Raw genomic sequence first — 19,141 nt, forward strand, 5'->3', positions numbered from 1 at the left:
GAGGACACTGTGCGAACAGTGGTTTGGAAGAGAACTATGACAACAAGAAAAGACTTGGGTGTTGAACATAACCTTGTGTTGTATGTTCAATGCTCTCATATAATGAAAGAGAAACAGATGCAGGATTTTTTGTTTCTGTTGTATACAATAAACTTGATAGATCATTGAAACAAATAAATTGAAAAAAGACAACTTGCCTAATACTGAAGGAAATTTTGTATTGTATGCAAAGTAACCCATGTTAATGAATGCCAATTTCATGAAAGTCACACGTTGCTTGTTGCATGATTTTGCTCATATTAATGTATGAGCTTTACAGAGATTGTAAACATAACATAACAGAGTCTTAGAATCAGTAATAGTGCTATCAGTAATATATGTTATTGCTGGTAAAAGTCCATTGTCAAAATGAAACCATTGTGGTCAATGCAAAGGGTATCAATAACAGAACAAGGTGTGAGAGTGCACCTTATCTTAGATTTTAGCTATTATTTTTCAGTATACTCTTGTTTGTTTTCAGCTTTGCATAATTAATTAGAAACTCTAGTTCATGCAGAAGAAGAGGTATGTCCAACTGTTTCTCACAGATGTCAGTTGAAACCAGCTATCACATTAACACCATATGACAATTACAGTTTCGTAAATCATCCCTTGACCTGGTTTGCTTCTGAATGAGTTTCTGTCAAAAGAAAAATGTTTATCTTAATACATACGCTCCCCAGCCACTTTTATCCATTGACTTCATTGGGAGTTTAGTCTCTTCCCAAAATAATAATAATTTTAAAAAAGAATTTGGTTACATTCTGCATTGTCATTAATAGTGGACATATTTAAAGCCCCAGTTCAGCAAGTTACTTAAGCACATGCTGGATATCGGTAGGTCAACTAACATGCTTAAAATTAAGCATATGCTTAAGTACCTTGCTGAAACAGGGTCAAACTTCCCATTACGCCACAGAGAGGGTGTGAAGAATTACATCTTTCTCAGTATGACTTCCTTCTTTCTATCACACAACCCCATTTTCCTAAAAAAGGAGATTTTTGCTAGTTAAGCAGGAGGCACTTTTATAAAACCTGTTAGATTTCTCCTAAATCTAAAAGTAATTAAAAGTAGTGGGCTTATTAATGAAGAGGTCATTATCTGTCCCCATTGCCTCACTTATAGTTTAAATAAGAGGTTGGGCTGTGGTGGAGAGCCTAGCATGTCAAAACAGGCAATTTACTGCTTTAGAAAAATACTCCAATTCACATATAAATCTCACATCACATGGTTTAAAGGTGACCTGCGAATGAAGAAGAAAAAAAAATGTATCCCTGGCCTTTTTTGCATCCTTATGGGGTAGAAAGAAAACTGAAAGGCTTGAGAGTTGCGGGGATTTTGTTTTCCTTTGTTTTTCAGAGGGTTTTTTTCTGCTTGTTTTTACCTCAGAAATATCGAGAACATGAATTCTTTGCTTCTCTGGTTTTGCTGGATGATTCCTTTGTCTCTAGAGGAGAAGAGAACTGGAAATTTCACAACAAAAGATTAGAATACTGCAACTGAGAGGTAAACATTCAAATATCATGTCAGCCTCCCCTCTTCCCCTTCCCCCCAAAAAAGTCACAAGATTGTGTTAAAAAACATGAGATTAAAAATACATTTAAGGTCCTTTTATTTGCCTTTTGGTTTTGATCCTTCATGGTACAGTGGGAAAGGAGTGTCACATTTTCATGCTTTTCTCCACAAGCATGAAAGCTAAAAACTTACTTAAAAAAGAAAAAAGCTGCAATTCTCAAATATTCACATAACTCCAGGAACAGGGGGTTTAAGAATAACTCGAAGTGTCACAGCCCTCACAATATAATCACAAGAGTTGGCAACTCTGTAATTGTTTGTGAGAACTTTGATCTAAATACAGGTTAACCAAAACCAACAAAAAACAAACAAAAAAACCACCACAACAAAAGAAAGGGTTTGAAATAGGGCTGTCGATTAATTGTAGTTAACTCATGCAATTAACTCAAAAAAATTAATCATGATTAATTGCAGTTTTAATCGCACTGTTAAACAATAGAATACCAATTGAAATTTATTAAATATTTTGGATGATTTTTTACATTTTCAAATATATTGATTTCAATTACAACACGGAATACAAAGTGTACACTGCTCACGTTATATTAAATTTTTTTTACAAATATTTGCACGGTAAAAATAATAATAAACAAAAGGAACAGTATTTTTCAGTTCACCTCATACAAGTACTCTAGTGCAATCTCTTTATTGTGAAAGTGAAACTTACAAATGTAATTTTTTTTGTTACATAACTGCACTCAAAAAACAAAACAATGCAAAACCTTAGCGCCTACAAGTCCACTCAGTCCTACTTCTCGTTCAGCCAATCGTTAAGACAAACAAGTTTGTTTACATTTATGCTGCCCACTTCTTATTTATAATGTCACCAGAAAGTGAGAACAGACATTCACATGGGACTTTTCTAGTCAGCATTGCAAGGTATTTACATGCCTCATATACTAAACGTTCATATGCCCCTTCATGCTTCAGCCACCATTCCAGAGGACATGCTTCCATGCTGATGACGCTTGTTAAAAAAAAATGTGTTAATTAAATTTGTGACTGAACTCCTTGAGGAAGAATAGTATATCTCTTGTTCTGTTTTACTCACATTCTGCCATATATTTCATGTTATAGCAGTCTCGGATGATGACCCAGCACATGTTGTTCATTTTAAGAACACTCTCGCTGCAGATTTGACAAAACACAAAGAAGGTACCAATGTGAGATTTCTAAAGATAGCAACAGCACTTGACCCTAGGTTTAAGAATCTGAAGTGCCTTCCAAAATCTGAGAGGGATGAGGTGTGGATTCAATCAGAAGTCTTAAAAGAGCAATACTCCGATGCACAAACTACAGAACCCAAACCACCAAAAAAGAAAACCAACCTTCTGTTGGTGGCATCTGACTCAGATGATTAAATGAACATGCGTCAGTCCACTCTGCTTTGGATTGTTATCGAGCAGAACCCATCATCAGCATGGATGCATGTCCCCTGGAATGGTGGTTGAAGCATCAAGAGACATAGGAATCTTTAGCACATCTGGCATGTAAATATCTTGAGATGCCAGCTACAACAATGCCATGAGAATGCCTGTTCTCGCTTTCAGGTGACATTGTGAACAAGAATCAGGCAGCATTATCTCCTGCAAATCTAAACAAACTTGTTTGTCTGAGCAATTGGCTGAACAAGAAGAGGACTGAGTGGACTTGTAGGCTCTAAAGTTTTACATTGTTTTATTTTTGTATGCAGTTATTTTTTGTACGTAATTCTACTTTTGTAAGTTCAACTTTCATGATAAAGAGCTTGCATTACAGTACTTGTATTAGGTGAATTGAAAAATACTATTTCTTTTGTTGTTTACAGTGCAAATATTTGTAATCAAAAATAAATATCAACTGAGCACTGTACACTTTGTATTGTGCGTTATAATTGAAATCAATATATTTGAAAATGTGGAAAAATCCAAAAATATTTAAATAAATGGTATTCTATTAATGTTTAACAGTGTGATTAATCCCACCATTAATCGCGATTAGTTTTTTTAATCACTTGACAGCCCTAGTTTGAAATAATCTGACCAAAATATCTTTCCATCTCAGTTGTTCATGTTTCAAAATCTTGGGGTGCTGTAACACCATTAGTTCTGCAGTCCGACAAACAACCCAACAGCAAAAATAAGTCCTCGTATCTCTAAAGTTAAATAAATAGGCATATTCATACTCAATTACCAGATATGAGACATAATCAAAAGATTTTGGCGAACAGGTTAGACAGGTCACAACAGATACAATATTATTACAAAGGCAGAAGACTTTTATTGAATTTAGAAAACAAAGACTCCGTTAGAAACTGGCAAAAGGGTTGCTGTCCAGAAAAAGCTATCATGAATAAAAAAAAAAAAAGTAACTTTGTTCACATTCAGTGATCACAGAAAAGTGGTAAGGTTTTATGAAATAATTGTAGATAGCTACTAAAGGTAACTGAGAATGTGAGTGAGATAAACAAGCAAGCATAGAAGAGTGAAGTGAGCGCAGATGCATCAGGAAAACACAAACTTTGTGGATTGAGCCTGTTTTGTACAATATGAAAAAGACTGATGAGACTGTTAAAGATATGGAGACACCTAATGACATTTTACATTACAGTAGATCCAAAAAACTGTTGGCATGTCCACGAATACTGATTGAAACCTGTTGGCACTGTAGTAACAATACAAACAAGGGTATCCTAAATCATTGTACACGTTAGAATTTGTTCAATCGGGGAATTTAGAAAAACACAATTAAAAGTGGAGATATGCTGGAGAGGGCTACTCTTCAGCAGGATGCTTGAGGTACCACACATCCTTCAGGGCACTGTGCAGTGTCACACCACCCATTGATTCATGCATGGAGAGACAGGGACCAGGTGCAGAAACTGAGAGAATAAAACCAGTAGCCTCACTACTGTGTTCCCTTTATAAGTGATTTCTTTCATTAATTAAGGACAAGATTACATACCTGAGCAAGGTACTAAGGAGCTGCAGGCATCCTCTTGCTCCTCTGATCATGGGATAGAGTGCAGCAGCGCAAACAACCTCCACAGGGCCTCTCCCACGTAGATAGGATGGATAGGCAGAAGTAGGGAGGGAACACCTGCACAGCAGCCCCACAGTCACACACCCTGGCCAGAAACGCTGAGCTGACCCACAGGAAAGTAATCGGCACCACGTAAAGGGCTGACACGGATTAACTCCCCTCTCCTGGCCCAGAGAAACAAGGTAGGGAAGTCAAGTACCAAACAGTAAGTATGAGTCACAATTTGGTCCCTGTTCTTCTCCTGGGGCAGTACAACTTCATGCTCCCCCTTTCTCAGGACTAGCGGTAACTCTACAATCTAGCTCTACATAAATATTATCTAAAGCATGCCTCATTCATCACTGAAATACCCATTGGAAGGTAACAGAGAATGCAGAACAGGCAGGAAAACAGATCAGAATTGGAGCTGGGGGGGAGGGGGAGGGAACTGGAGGAGGGGATGCAGAGACAAAAAGGGAGTGGAGCATATGGGAGGCAGAGTTAATAATTACATTAAATGCTAGGGACAGAAGAAAGGGTCACTGAGGGTTGTATGAAAAAGTGAAAGGGAGGGGAGAGGAAAATGGTATTATGTCCTTTCCTTTCACTGGATGACAAGTCATCTCAAATTTTAGTTTGAGGGAACAACCATGCTGTTGTCCCCTTCTCCCGGCACCTACAAATCTGCACCCTCTGGCTCCCAAGGAGCACCGCCCCCTCTCTCACTCTCCCTGGTTCTGTGCAGACTTCAGAAGAGGGAGGAAGCACAGCACTGACCAAGCTGGGCAGCTTCTTCCCCTCTTGCAGGTGGCTCTATGAGCAGGGGGGCATTGGAAGTAGCTCTGCCCATCCATTTCCCTTCTGTGATCCTCCCTGAAACCCTTCACAGTGTGAGTGGGGGAAGGAACTGGAGAGAGACAGAAAAGCCAGGCTATGAGTGGTGGATGTAGCCATAAGAGCCTTTGGCACAGCTAATGTAGGATGGGACAGAGGGCAGCTAGGGAGAAGATCCAATGAAAAGAGCCAACAGGTGAATGAGAATAGAGGGAACAAATTACACAGGGGCTTTTGGCCCTGAATGGGAGGGGCAATGTAAGGGCAGGGAATACTGGGGATGGGGATCAGGAGAACAGAGAACCTGGGAAGGGCTTCCAATGTTGGGGAAAGTGAAGTGCTGGGAAAAGAGGTTTTCTGCATGGGAGGCGATTGAAGTAGAATGGGAAAGAGAAGGAAAAGTGCAAATGTTAAACTGAGGGAGGAAACTGAATGGCAAAGGGATAGTTTCTTGAAAGAAACAAAAGCTGGAAAAAGTTAGAAAAGTCTGAAAGAAAAAAGTGACATTAAAAAAAGAAAAATGAGAGTGGAAACAGATATTTTAAAAGAAACCAAGAAAAGTTTCCCTTAGATAAAGAGCAGATGAGAAGAAAACATGGAGAATAAGAAGGAAGCCACACAGAGAGTTAACTTTTTTTTATCTGAAGGTCATACAGATTTGCCCTGATGTTATATTCACTTTCTGCCAGCTTTGCAGCAGACACGGGCAAAGGGGTAACTGGGTGAAACGGAATGGCCTGTGTCATATGGGAGATCAGACTAGATGATCTAATGGTCTCTTCTGGCCTTAAACTCTATGAATCTATGAAAAGTCCATTGAGTTTAAGCTTAACATAAACATTTTACATTCATATTTGCAATTCTGAATTGGTCGTTGTTAGTTTTATAAGTCAAAAGGCAGTAATGATGGCATTTGTGGTATGTAGCAAACCAGCAAAGTGTGCTTTTTACATACACCCAATGATCTATTAGCTGCATGCTTAACTTCACCCATTTGAGTTCTCTCATTGACTTCCGTAGAGCTACTCAGGAGCTTTAAGTTCTTTGCTGAACTGGAGCCATCACTTCTGAAAAAATTTAAATAAATAGAATTGGGACAATTCATGAATGGAAAAAGGAAGTGAAATTCAAATGTTCTTCATTATGGATGAGTTACTCAGCTCTGGATCAGATGCCTGATGTAGACCGTTAAGTCTTAGACTAGTGGTGGGCAACCTGCAGCCTGTGGGCCGCATGCGGCCTGTCAGGGTAACCTGCTCGTGGGCTGCAAAACAGTTTGTTTACACTGACCATCCTTAGGCACAGCCGCCCACAGCTCCCAGTGGCTGCAGTTCACCATTCCCGGCCACTGGGAGCTGCGGGTGGCTGTACCTGCAGACGGTCAATGTAAACAAACTGTCTTGCGGCCCTCCAGTGGATTACCCTGACGAGCCGCAAGTTGCCCACCACTGTCTTAGACTGTCTACAAGATTTAAGTCTTTGGATTCTTCTGCTGAGTTTTTGACTCATTCACTTACACCAAGGTTAAATATGGTCCAATATACTACCACTTTCTAATACATTTGATTTTCCTTCAAATATATTAGAATTTAGGTATTATAAATAAAAATATTGGAAATTAAATATCCGAGAGAAAGTATATTCTTCCATATATTTGCACTTTGAGTATGGTACATTTTATCACACAAATTCATATATATTTATATCATGTATAATCTTTTCTTCTGATAAAAACTGTTTCTGAAGCAGAGGCGTGTTAAAGAATCATTGAAGGGTTAACTGAACATTGAATCTCACAGTGGTATTTTCTGTTTCATTCCTATCTCTTTACTTAACTTTGGGCTTGTCTACACTTACTGCGGATCCATGCTGTAGCGATCGATCCACCAGGGGTTGATTTTGCAGGTCTAGTGAAAACCCACTAATAGATAGTTGATCACTCGCCCGTCAACTCTGATACTCCACTGGAATGAGAAGCATAAGATAAGTCAACATGAGAGTTTCTCCTGTTGAACGAGCGCGGTGTAGACACAGCAATAAGTTGACCTAAGGTACATCAACTCCAGCTACGTTATTCACATAGCTGGAGTTGCATAACTTAGGTTGACTTAACCCCGCAGTGTAAACCTGCCCTTTGAGCTCTGCATTTGTCAGATAGAAACCAGAGGGATATTGATTTAATTGCTGATTGTAATCCTGACATCATACACTTTCAGCAATATTATTAGGTAGTTTTAAGGAAAGGAGATACTAAGGGTATGTCTACACAGCTCCTGGGTCAACAGATTCACGCTCACAGGCTTTGGGCTAGTGCACTAAAAATAGTTGTGTAGACATTCCTTTGATGTTCCGGCTTGGGCTGTGGAAACTCCCTCCCTCTCCCCAAAGCTTCAGAGCCTGAGCTGCAATGTCCACACTGGTATTTTTTAGCATACTAGCACAAGTCTGTTGACCCTGGCTGCAAGATTCGCTCCCAGCAGCTGTGTAGACATACCCAAAGGGGCAAATTTAGATGCATGTGCCCAGTCCTCATTGACTGAAAAGAAAAACATGCATCCAAGGACAGAATTTATCCCCAAATTTGAAGTTCTAGTTTTAAAGTAGTAAACTTATTTCATAAGCATTGCATTTATCTGAATTTTATGAGTCCAGTTCTTCTCTCAGTTAAATGTATTGGACTGAATTTAACTGGGGTATTAAGCACCTTTTGGCATTGGCTTAGACACTCAACTCAGTAAATGATACAGGGCAAACATTTATCGACTTCATCTCCAGACATTTTGCTTAAAATATACAAAATTAATGAGAGGGAACATTTTTATTCAGAGCCACGATCCACTTTCTTCCAGTAGGAGGGAAACAAAACTGGAATGTGATTGATATCCTTCTGACTCATTGGTCTTTGTGACTGACTTAGAGAGCTCTGGAAATCAGACAAGAAACAGCAGAATACAACAGTATATGTCTCACCATTTTGTGTTTTCAGTGTGGAAACATGCTTGGTAAAATCTAAAGATACAAGCCCCGATTCTCCTTTTATTGACACAAATGTAAACTAAGTAATTCTATTGCTGTCTATTGATTCATTTGCATGAGCTAGTAAAAACTAAACCGATGATTCAGCTAAGTAACATTAGATTACCTCCTAGCTATACCCAAGCAGGATAAGATTTCACACACTTTATTCAGGCTAAACCTTCCATTGACTTCAATGTGGGTTTTTAGCTAGTATGAGGAGTAAGGGATTGGGCCCAGTAGGTAGTCTGAACTCCTTAATATGATGCTCAAACCCCACATTTGGACACATATCACAAAGGTGAGTGGAGCAGGCATTAATCTGTCAGTATGAGATTGTTTGTGTCATTTTGATATCCTATTAAGGAATGCATGTTTGATTATTAGGCTCCCTGTGTTTTCTAAAACTAGTGTGTATCCAGTTCATTCTTGGAGTAAAGTGAGTGGGTTTACACCATGGATGAGTACAATCCTGTTTTCTTTTTTCTTTTTCTTTTTTTTTTGAAAGCTGGCTAAAAGAAAATGAATGAAGTTCCGTAAGTAGAGCTCAATCCTGTTCCCATTGGAATCAATGGCAAGACCTCCACTGACTACATGGATGGGGGGCAGGATTGGGATCATAGTTTGACCCTTCAGCCTGATGATGCAGCGCTGTTCATTGGAAACACAGAAAGAGCAACCTCTTTTTTTCTTGCTTTCAGACCTTTTGCACAGTTAACTTTAAGGGGAAATAATTATAAAAGGGCTACATGTTTACTTTTAAACACAGCATTTTTCCACTCTGCCCCAAGTCTGACATTTTAATGACCTGCAGTGCCTTGGGTTTTACTGGCAGCATACACTGAAGGGGTATTTTATGTACAATTTAATATTTGCACAACACTCCTCCATGTTTTGTCGCTCTTTTATGCTGTGCAAAATGTCTTTTAAGTTATTATTTCTTTTAATTACTTACTAATTTGAAGGCATTTTGCAATCATCTTAAAATGCTGTTATGTTTACCATTGCTAAGCTTTTTTAATTTAAGAAGAGCAAGCAAAGTAAAGACTGCATGTATTTTCACTCAAATTACTATCCTAAATGACTCCATGGGGGGTTTCTTATAGGGGTCACTGAAAGGCAGAATGGAATGTTTTTACTTCTTTGCTTTGTCACAGAAATTAGGTTACAAGGGCTATAAATGCAGGTAATACTTTTTATTGCTAGATTTTCTTCTGTAATGAATATAACATTTCTTCTTCTCATATAATGATACCCAACAAATGCCTTAGTACTTAGCATGTTTACTCTTCGCTTTAACAAGGGTCTAAAGTAATTCCTCTTTAAAAGTCTGGCAAGAAGTCCAAAGGCAAAAAATAAACCTTGTATGTCAGGATCAGCTGCTGGAAGTGGGAGATCAAGGGAGAACACTATCTGATCCCACACCAGTACGTCCAGCCAGCTCATCGGTAACAATAACCTTTGAGTAGGCAAAGTACCAAAAGGTAACGTCTAAAACCAGAGGAGAGGAGAGAAGTCATCAGCCCAAATTAGAGAGGCCAGAAAATCAAGGCACAGTGAAATGCAAAATACAGAATTGGCCACTTATTTTTCTACTATAAAACACATTGCTCTATGCCAATCTGCCAGAATCCACATTTACATGATTCACCAGTTCCAAAAAAACTTAGTCTCACTACTGCTTTGGGAATTGGGCCACATTGTTAAACTAGGAGAAGCAGCTCCACGTTGGTGAGGCTACACTCTTTAACAGCTGATCCATCGAGCATGCTACAGTTGTTCAGTATTACTAGACTCCCAGGGCTAGCTCTTTAGGGGATTACACCTCTTTCCCTGCTTTGCTCTTCAAGAGAGCATTAATATTCTCTGAAATGCGTCCACTCATCTGTAGCTCTGTAAGGCCAATCTACTTTGATCTTAGTCTCAGAAATAGAATGATGAGGGATAAGAGTTCAAAGTATAAGAAGAAACTCAATATGCAAAGAATGTACCACATCTTAATAAGTAATGAGAATTCCCTCCATTTGTTGCTGTTGTAAGGAAAAATAGTTTAATATCTTTATGGAATTAGGGCTCCATGGTACTTTGCTAATGAGTGGCCAGAGCTATTAAGGTTTTCCTTATGTCTCCAGATACACTGGTAAGCAAACATCTATAAATAATGACATGACTAAGGCTGACTATTAAGATTTTTGATTTTATTAATGTGGCTAACATGTTGAATGATTTTGGTTGTGGACCCAACAGAGCAAATAAACAACACAGAATTTCAGTCTTTTCCTTACAGGCAACTTGAGGATTAAGGAAATTTCTTGTAATGAATGGGCTGTTTTTGGACAAAGTTTATCACAAATAATCCTAGATTGTAAAGTCTTTTGCTATTCAAGCTGCTCTGGATGGACAGGGCAGTTGGGAAATTGACAGTGTGGATAAAATTCTTTGTTTCTTACTGGATTGCCTAGCACTGTAGAGATGTCATTCACATAAACCCTCAGCCTGCACAGTAATGACAAACACCAGCAAATTCAGCTTTCATAATTGTATTTGAGCAAGATTAGCATACACCATTCTGTTCAAGTTTTAGTTTTTAGGTTAGCTGCCATTCATATTAATCAGCTTTGTCTTTTCCAGTGCTGCCTTTTCTGTGTAAGAGCAATGGGTGAATGCCAATGTTTAATAACCCCCTTACATCTACTAATTCCTTTTCTAGCAATTGTGTGGATTTAAAAAAAAAAAGGCTGGCAAATTAAATTTATACAATTGGAACAAAACAATGGGAAAAACGAATGTTGCCTGTCTTTAAAATGCTAGCAAACCTTCTGCCATACCTCACATTTTTCTTTTTTTATTTATTTTTCAAAGTCCCACTAGACAACACCATTTTGTTAGAGCTGCTCTAATGATAAATAGCACTATGAAGAAGGAATGTTAGAAGAAAGGAATGAGGTGAATACTTTGACATTTGGGGGCCGATTCTTTTCTAACTGATGACGGCAGAAGTTTTGTCCCATCCTTGTTTTTAATCACTGATAAACAATTTTTAAAACCAGGATCCACTTCTGCATGGATGGCGCTAACTAAAAATCAACAGTTTTCCAATTTCTTTGCTATACCAAGTGATAGACATTTTCATTTCATTTTCAAAAAGATGTTTGAGAAATATAATTGATTTGAATGACAGAATCAGAGCATGAAAGATTTGTCAGTCAAAACAATGCCACCCCATAAACTGCCCTTAACAGCTCTTTTCTCTTCTCTGATTGGAGAAGAGAGTTGCTCAAATTAATTTATGGGGCAGCATCTGTTTGACAGGCACATGTGTGATGGGTTTCTGAACACATTGAGTCTGTTTTTAAATGTTCTCTCCTAAAAAGATTTTGGATTTATTTTTAACTTTAACCTTATAAAAATGTAATTGCGCAAAAAATTCTTACACCAAAGAAAGACTTTTATTTAAATCCCAGTTTCAAAGGAATTTAGCTATGACCTGGATTTTAATTTTCTTAAGGATTTTACTAATGCCTGGGGAAGGGAAAAATCTGATACATTTCAGCATATTAAATACCAGTTTGTGTCAAAGCAGTCATTACACTTCTACTTCACCTGATTACAGTACAGTGATATAGCATGGGGTACCACTAGATGTTTGGTATCTTTAGCTAAGCTAACATTAGAATAGGACTTCTATATTTCCATTATTGGAACATGCTACAGTAAAAGCAACCTAAATATTGTTGGATTTTGAAACTGCTTAATTATCCTGTCGGTGGTGCAACATTATTCAATTTTACATTACAATTCTTTTCCTGAAGACCTAACTTAGATTCAAATAAACTGTTCGTTTTTGGCAACCTAAAAGAAATGGAGTCCTTGTAAAAATCAGACTTTGGAGTGAGGAAGTTGGCGATTTTTTTCATTAGTTTCATAGGGCTTATTGTTCCTATTTGGGAAACTTTATAGCTGCAATCACCTACAGCTAGAATCTGATTTTTACTGAGGAGCCATAATAATTATACTAAGTACTTTCTATTTGTCACTGATAAACAGCAATCCTTGAACATCATGTAAGGAAAGTAGAAACTTTTATATTGTGGTTTAGTTTCCAAGACTTCATGGTTTGACTTCTCAGGGAGAGGTATACGCTTTTCATTTTAAAAAAAGACCCCTAGGTTTTGCATGTAAGCAAATCACACATTATTAGACATATTCATGGAAACCAGCATAACAAATATGGAAGGATAGATGACCATGAGAAATGGATCTTTCACAAAGTGGCAATTCCTTAAATAAAGTATTTTGCTAAGAAACTTAAATATGACTTACTGGGAACTGAAGGTTGGCAAATTTAACTAAAAAACAAACCAAAACCTTTCAGTTCAGTTGTGGATTAGCAATTAATGCTCTGAAATCCACAGGCTATGAGTATCTGCGCTGTTATAACCCTAAAAAAGGAACTATACATTTTGTGTTTTTCAAAGGAAGATCTTAATCATCTCTTTGTGAACTACGAAACCCCTTGTTAAAAGTGTGGGCCCAATTCTTCCTCAAAGGAGTAGTCCATTGGACTAAATTCTGTGATCTTTAGTTAAGAAAAACTCACATTGAAGGCAAGAGGAGTTTTGCTTAAGGACTGCAGAATTTGGGCCACTGTCTTTAACAGCTCATGTGAATAAGACACAGTTGCATAAGTGTTTGCAAGCTTGGTCCTTTAGTATGTTTTCCATCTTCATTCCTATTAGCTGTCTTTAATTACACAACCTAAATAAGGTGAGCTGTGCTTCCCTGTTGTCTCTTCCATTTCAACTACAGCACTGTCAGCAAAGAGGTTAGGTTAATTTCTATTTTTTAAAAAGTTTTATTAAGAAATCACCGTGACTAGGGGTCCAGTAGAAAGCTATTAATCTACACATGATGTAAGTATTAGTTCTTTAATAGGATACATATTCTATATCCTTAAGTAAGCTACTAAGAACCCAAATAATTGAAAATACTTTCCGTTAACGTGAGCTCAATAGCAGCACAAATTTGAATTGTTTTACTGTTGTGTTAAATGTGTCCTAGTAACTGTGTTCACATTGGGAAACTACAGTTATACAAATACTGGAATTCTCAGTATTTTTTTGGCACAGGATGCAAGATCCTGGAATTGGAAGTGAAGGAAAAATAATGAAATGTTCCCCCAAAATGCTTATTTGCAAATATGGCAAATAAAGCAATAACTGCTGGACAGTTCAGCTAACCTCTGGATCTAACCTGGGATTGTTGCCAAATAGATAACTGTTCCAATACCTCTCAAATGCTCCAACTTTTCATCCAGATTTTTTGCTTGTTCTCCAGTTGGGTCTATTCTTGACAGAGAGTTGAAATTTAATACTCAGGACCTAATAATCTGAGCTTTTTAAAAAAAAGAAACAAAAAAACCAACAAAACCTACTTATGAGACAATTTTGATTTATGAGGTTCCAGGGCAATTTCCAACTTGGCATAACTCTGTTAATATCAGAGAAGTTATATATCAGGAGGTTAATTTGGCCCCCTATGGTCTGTTCCACACACACACACACACACACACACACACACAACTGGCAAAGGTTTAACAATTTAGCTAAACTCATGCGACTGTGTGTGTGGACATTCTTACATCACTTTAAATTTCTCTTACCTGAGCAAGCTAAGCCAGGTTAAAACTAATAGGAGAGTCCACACACACAGTTGGGGCAGTTTAACTAAGGCGTGGTCTACACTACCAATTTATGTCAGTATTACTACGTCACTCGGGTATGGCAAATCCACACCCTTGAATGACGTAGGTATGCCGACCTATCCTCCAGTATAGACAGTGATATGTTGCTGGGAGGGCTTCTCCACCACCTCCTGGGGAGGTGAAGTACCAAAGCTGATGGGAGAAGCTCTCCTGTCAGGGTAGGTAGTGTCTTCACAAAACGGTAGAGCAGCACATTTGCACTGGTGCCATTGCAGCGCTGTAAGTGTAGACATGACCTAAATCAGTTCTTGATCACATCTGTTGTTTAACTGGTTTTGTTTGTAGACCAGCATTATGACTTTATTTACTGCTCTTCAATAGCTGTCTTTTGACTTCAGTCCTTCTGAGTCGTATGTGCCAGTACAATCCCTAGAGTTGTCCACTGTAGCTGTTAATATAAAACCAGAAATAAAATAAATTGAAAAGGTATTGCATCGACTTCAACCTGACCTTTCTCTCTTTTCTTCACCTGCCCTTACTCCCGCCCATCTGACCTCCCCACCTCCCATCTAGCCAGGGAAAACCTTGCTGCCTATACATATTATTACCCATGGCAGGCTTGCAGAACTCCAGGAGCTTCCAAAAAAACCATCTGGCAGATGGGCTCACCAAGTTGTTGTAAATATATCAATCAATAAATAAATTGATTAGTCCCAATTAGTCAAGCACAAAGGCCTCTGGGCTTGCCTGTTTAAAGTTAATAAAGAATATTGAAGGCTGGAAGACAGAGAGAATAGTTGTTCCTCATAATAAAAATTACAGTATTCTTGTCTTGCTTAGTCCAAGAGAGGGGCAGCTAAAGCCAGTCATTCATTTTTTAAGTGACCAATTATGGAAGGGACAAAAATGAAGTGTAGGAAATAAGCAGCTGCCAAGTGAGGAAGATGGTCTTGTGGTTAAGGCACTGAGGGGATGTGGAGTCAGATCCTGACTCTGCCATCTCCCTCTGTTGCTTGATTGCGCTATGCCTCAATTTCTCAGCTGTAAAATGGGGATAACAGTAGTGCCCTATCTCACGGAGAGGAGTGGGATGATTATATTAATCAATGTTTATGTGGTGCTAAGATATTGTGGTGATGAGCACCATAGAAAAGCCTATGAGTAAAGAAAAATTTTGTGGGATCAAGAATTCCTCTTTATAGAACTGTTTGCTGCTGTAACTGCAATTCATCTTGCAAAAAGCCTTGTCTAACCAGCGTATCAGTTGTCATAATGCAGCAAGTAACATAGTAAAAAGGAAGTACAGAAGGTAAAACTTTATACAAGATCAGGTAGATTGAGTTAAAACTGTTATGGGTGAGCACTGTTGGATTCAGATTTTTGTGTATGTCACAAAGAGGAAATATTTAAAGAAGCTGGAGTTTAACAGCTTATCTCTTTTCTTTGAGGGGAAATAGAATTAGAATCTGCTTGTGTTTGGCCAGGGCTTTAGAATAATTTTTATTATTAGAATTACAAATTAGGCCTCTGGGCACTAACTAGAATATTATGAAAAACATAACTAACAAAGCTAAACATGGCCTAAAATCTATTACTGTGAGGAGTACCAAAATACTGCCCCTCCACTCCTAAATGGGTCCCCTGGCACTAATATTATACCTCCAAAACTGACTTAGTACTTGAACCAGAGCCACTACTCTTGGTTTCCATCTGCAGCTGGCAACTCAGGCTATGTTGGCTGAATGTTGACTAGCACAGGTGGTAGATCTCTCCGGCTGCAAATTTGCTCATTCTCATTAGCTGTATAATAAACTCTGAGCCTTTCAGCAGTGGTGAAGTAGGAGGGAGAATAATGGAACTTTTCTTTTGTTGTTCAACAGTATCAATGGTTTCGTCGAGTTGGCATGGAGCAATTGTACCAAGCAGGGTTCCCGGAGCAGCAAAGGTGGTACCATGTTCCACCAGACACCAGCTCTGGTTTATTTGACAATGCACAAACTGGAAGACCTGTTAGGCTCCATTGAAATCAATAGAACTTTGGCCATTGACTTCAGTGGAGCCAGGATTTCAGTTGTAATGTCAACAAACCAGAGAATCATAGAAATGTAGGATTGGAAGGGACCTCGATAAGTCATCTAGTCCAGTCTCCTGCACTGAGGCAGGACTAAGTATGATCAGTTTTCTTTCTGGTTTCCACTTTTTTGGTACACTTGAATCTCATGAACTAAAGCTATAACTTGGTAAGGGCTTCCATTAGATAATAGATACTTCTATAAAAACAACAAGGAGTCTGGTGGCACCTTAAAGACGAACAGATTCATTTGGGCATAAGCTTTCATGGGTAAAAAACACATTTCTTCAGATGCATCAGAAGTGGTTTTTTTACCCACAAAAGCTTATGCCCAAATAAATCTGTTAGTCTTTAAGGGTATGTCTATACTACTCGCCGGATCAGCGGGCAGCGATTGATCCAGTGGGGATCGATTTATCGCGTCTAGTCTAGATGTGATAAATCAACCCCCGAGTGCTCTCCCGTCGACTCCTGTACTCCAGCACCACGAGACACGCAGGCAGAGTCGACGGGGGAGCAGCAGCAGTCGACTCACTGTAGTGAAGACACCATGGTGAGTAGGTCTAAGTACATCGACTTTAGCTACATTATTCACGTAGCTGAAGTTGCATAACTTAGATTGATCCCCTTCCTCCCCCCGCCCCACAGTGTAGACCAGGCCTAAGGTGCCACCGGACTCCTCGTTGTTTTTGTGGATACAGACTAACATGGCTACCCCTCAGATAATTCTATGTCGGTTCAAATATTTATCTGTAATTGGATGAGTATGAACCAAAGCAATTATCCAAACTACAGGGGACAACACTGCAGAAGAGGCTAAAAGTTAAAGCAGAAGTGTGATGCTTCAGGAATAGGTAACAGAAATTAGGCTAAATGAGACTGAGAGGTACTGCGAAGGCAGCAGGCATTTAGCCAGGGTAAGCAATCCTGAGTATTGCCCTTCAAAGTGAAGCAAAACTGTTTACCAAAAAGGAATCAGCCAACTGTTCAAGATTCTAAATTAATATCATAATTTCTTTGGCAACTTTATGAATTAATATATTTCAAAATATTAATATTAAGTTCAAAATATTAAGCTTCTCCTTTACTTGTTTCAGAGCCCAGAAGACTCAATCCTGCAAACCCTTACTCGTATGAATAGACCAGAGCACAGTTTTCATTATATATCCTTCTCCTCCATTATTTAAAGTCCATTTTTATTTCTAGCTTCTCCGTTATCTAAAAAGATGGGTCAATTCTTATAGTTCGTTGCCTAGTGCTTATTATGGTTAAGGGTTTCTTGAGGTGCCCTGGCCTTCCAGGCCTAGAATTAATGTTTATCCTGTGTTTAAAAAAATATATGGACCAGCTCCCCAGCTGGTGTTATTCTATTTATTTTAATGGAGCAATGCTGATTTACATCAGCTGGGACCCGATCCTTTGCACTGACAAAAATAAGAGCATTTAGAGCTGTGAAATTAGTCCCTACTTCTTTAGGCTGGAGGGAAGTTATTTCATAAGCACAGGTTGTAAAATTCCATGGGCCTAATTCTTTCACACCAGTGTAACTCCACTGAGGACTGAACTAAACCCATTTAATGTGAATTTTGAAACACTGCTTTGTTGTGCTCTGTTGTTTTGTGTGTGACTACCTATGTGTCATACGACGCTAAAAGTGAATAAGATATGGCAAAGCCCTAGTTCATGTCCCTGCCACTGCAAGATTATGCCTTATTGTCCATGTATCTGGGTTCTTTCCAGCTTAGTTTTAAATATACCAAACAGCAGTGCCTCCATCTTCACTTCGTGGGGCACAGCTTTAGCTCCTCTGGTCCTCAGGCTAGTGGGGGCTGGGCAACAGGGTGATAGAAGGGATGCACACTCCCTCTGAGTGCTGTGCAAGGAGAGAGCTCCACTGCAGAAATGTGGGCCAGGGACAGCGCTGTTAGGGGTGTGCAGCCACCCCTTCGAGGTGTTCTGTAGCTGCCTGTCAGTTCACCCGAGGGAACTCCCTGGCTCCTCCTCCTCATCCCACATCATTTAGGTGGGGCAAATTCATGGGCTCCTGGGCTGAGAAGGGCAGATATGGGGACTGCATATTTGTGTGAAGGCTTTGTAGCCATATTAAAGGAGTGTTACCTCCTCAGGATCCAGAAATGTCTCTGAAGGCCAGACTGTTCATCTCCCTTAAGCTCCATGCCAAATCCAAGGGCCCACGATTTGACCTTATCTGTGTGGGTGCTAATTATTCACGCATAGGATCCTGTACACATCTAAAGCATAAGATTATCAGAAAATGTAATCAGTTGTTTTTCTGTCTCTCAGCGACAATATTAAGTACAGAAAGTGCATTGCATTATTTCCTTGAGGGCAGGGATGTACCATGCAAGTGATGCTTTTGGTGAGTGGTGTCATGGTGAGAGAAACCATGATTCCATGTGCCATAAGTAGGTCTTTATTCCATAAACATTAACTATGCCATTGAAAACTGCCCTAGGGCATTTTGATGTGGACACAGTAGCGTTTTCTTTTTTTCAGTATTTAGTTGATCAGGCATCACAACAGTGTATTCTTCTCTTTTGGCCATGCCCTTTTTAGCTTGTTCATCTAATTTGCATGGGATGGGGGAAAAGGCTTTATGGAAAAATAAACTACAGAAGTCAACTCTTTTTTTGGTGTGGCTGTGGTGTGTCCATTCTGCAGGCTTTGTTAGTAAAATCAGCCAAAAAACTATTTACGAGGTGTATATATGGATTTTACAGAGCACATGTTGCTAAAACATTTTCTATAAAGCTGGTGAAATCCTAGCTTTTTTCTTTATCCAAACATGACACTTTGTGTGAAGAAGAAAATATATGTAGGTATGATAGGTTATCACTGGACATGACGTCGGAAATTAACAACATTAATTTTTAGAGGCTTT

The 19,141-nt window shown here is 38.9% G+C and overlaps 1 long non-coding RNA gene across 4 annotated transcripts in view; it reads right to left on the reverse strand.

Annotated features, from left to right (window-relative positions):
- Positions 1-246: 246 nt before the first annotated feature.
- The window catches only part of LOC140896221 (uncharacterized), a 70,217-nt gene continuing 51,322 nt past the window's right edge, over positions 247-19,141 (reverse strand). For 2 of the 4 annotated variants that reach the window (XR_012154467.1, XR_012154466.1), the window contains exons 2-7: positions 13,754-14,616; positions 7,307-7,413; positions 6,440-6,516; positions 4,559-4,800; positions 1,425-1,503; positions 247-679 (exon numbers count right to left, since the gene is read on the reverse strand). This is a non-coding gene — a long non-coding RNA (uncharacterized lncRNA). Of the gene's footprint in view, positions 680-1,424; positions 1,504-4,558; positions 4,801-6,439; positions 6,517-7,306; positions 7,414-13,753; positions 14,617-18,357; positions 18,478-19,141 lie in introns of those variants that run through there. The other 2 variants (XR_012154465.1, XR_012154468.1) reach the window with 2 other exon arrangements.

This window comes from Lepidochelys kempii, chromosome 12 (genome assembly GCF_965140265.1).
Source record: "Lepidochelys kempii isolate rLepKem1 chromosome 12, rLepKem1.hap2, whole genome shotgun sequence".
Classification (NCBI taxonomy): domain Eukaryota; kingdom Metazoa; phylum Chordata; order Testudines; family Cheloniidae; genus Lepidochelys; species Lepidochelys kempii.